Source organism: Erythranthe guttata, chromosome 8 (assembly GCF_056151865.1).
Source record: "Erythranthe guttata isolate IM_541 chromosome 8, IM_541, whole genome shotgun sequence".
Taxonomy (NCBI): Eukaryota; Viridiplantae; Streptophyta; class Magnoliopsida; order Lamiales; family Phrymaceae; genus Erythranthe; species Erythranthe guttata.
Window position 1 is genome coordinate 12,789,145 of NC_142540.1, and position 2,086 is coordinate 12,791,230.

The 2,086-nt window shown below is 35.8% G+C and overlaps 1 long non-coding RNA gene across 1 annotated transcript; it reads right to left on the minus strand.

Annotated features, from left to right (window-relative positions):
- Positions 1 to 891: 891 nt before the first annotated feature.
- Positions 892 to 1,788, minus strand: LOC148768535 (uncharacterized). Its single transcript, XR_016033140.1, has 2 exons — positions 1,643 to 1,788; positions 892 to 1,590 (listed from the first exon to the last, which is right to left on the minus strand). It is a non-coding gene; the product is annotated as an uncharacterized LOC148768535 (long non-coding RNA).
- Between the last annotated feature and the right edge of the window lie 298 nt (positions 1,789 to 2,086).

Sequence of the window (2,086 nt, forward strand, 5' to 3'; positions counted from 1 at the left end):
TCAGCTAGGAAGGTGGATTTTTGAAAATTACCAATTGATCTCCACTTGGGGGCGTTTCCGGTTTAAGGACCAAATTAAAAATGGGATATAATATAGTGACCAAAATAGTAATTATAACACGTTAATTATAAATAATATATTAAATTATTTTTTTCTTAAATGGTAGATCGTAAAACTTGACCGTTTTGTCGGTATTTAAGATTTATTTTAACATTAGAATCGACTTAGGTATGAATAATTGAATCGTAAATCATAAGATTTGAATCGTAAATCATAAGATTTTAAACTCGGTATTGCAAATTTTCGTAAATGAGTCATACGCAACTATAGCTGAGGAGTCGAAGCATACTGCGTTGGTGGCTGATATTTCGGATATTACAAGAGAGATCTACTTTGGTGTTAAATTTGCTATTTGGGTGGAACAGATGGGAAGATAGAGTAAGTATAGCGGCAATTCTGCAATTTTCAAAACTGTTTCAGTAGATTACCAGAAATTACAAATTGACCCCCGCTTGGGGTGCGCATTTCTTTTTTAAGGCCCAAAAAAAATGTATATAATATAGGGACCAAATCTGTAATTATCCCAAGTTTATTATAAATAATATAATAAATTAAAGTTTTCTCAAATCGTTACTCGGAAACAGTACAAACGTAAAAACAAAACTTAAACGTACGCCACGAACATGGTAGACAATTAAAAAATTATGCGACGTACAATCAAATTTTTGGTTTTCAATTTTACCAAGAGGTATGAAAATACGAGAAAGATCGGATTACAAGTGTCTACATACATAAAGCTGTGAATACCTTCAAGTGCTTGAAATCTTTTTGTAATCTGATATATAGGAGATTGAAAAACAAGAAGAAAATAATAAATGGGAAAACATAGAATGAATATGAGGTGAACGTGTGATTCCTCACCTGATTTTGTTGCATTCAAAAGTTCTGAAAATGCAATTATACGATCCAGGTTGCTTAAATTAAAGACCTAATAGCCCCAACTACAAAAACAAATATTCATAGAAGAGAGGGAGGGCTTTTTGCGATCGAGCAGCGATTTCATCCGCTTTCCTGAACAAAAGAAACAATCATAGAAGGAAATAGGGAAGGCCTTTTGAGATCGAGCAGCGATTCATCCACTTCCCTAAAGCACCAATATGCGCAGAGAAAATTGGAAAATATGAGAACACAAATCGAAAACCGCCGGAATGTGTGCCTCGTGTGTCCAGTCGACGGAGGCCGGGAAATAAGGAGGTGGTGGAGAGAGGGAGCAAAATTTTTGAAGGATAATGTACAAGAAGTAAATCGTAAGGGAAAAATACAAATTAAGAGGCCTAAATCAAAGTACTATAAAGAAGTCCAACGTCAAACGAAGTCGTCGGAAGCGCAAAGCTACTCGTCAGAGTGGCGCCGTCTACAGATGTGGACGAACTCAACTCCAGCTGAGAATTCACTCGGCCGAATAAAATCAGCTATAAGAAGTAAACTTCACTGGAAGACATCAATATAATTCTTGAACAAGCGGCAAACATGCATACGAACAGAGAGAGCAACAGCAAACCGAAGCTGAAACACCAAAAAAGGGCTAACCTGTAATTGAACACAAAAAAGAGAAAATTACAGGAAAACAGAAGAGAGTCACCTGCACCACGACTCAACCTTTGGAAGCCATAAGCAAAGAAGTTCCGACTTTTTATCCAGCATATGAAAAGAATATTAAACAATAGTAACAAATGAAATTGTTGTGTGAGTTTGGAGTCAAAGAAGAGAAACTGTAAGATATATAAATAGCAAAGATCACATAATTTCAAAATTCCTTGTAATAATCCGTCTGAAGCTGAATTTTAGCGACGTACCTCGGATCCGAATAGAGGTATGTATGCAACCCCAAGTTTGAAAAATTGCCGTGAGGGAATCATGGTCGAATTTTTTGACATAATTTCAAAAGTTCCACAGAAGTAGATAGTACAAACGGAGTCCAGAATAAAGGAGAAGCAAACAAAAGTGTTCCTTACAAAAGTGATGGATCGACAATGTATTTGTTATTCAAACTTTCAAACATCCACGTCTTCGTGACTAATAAGAA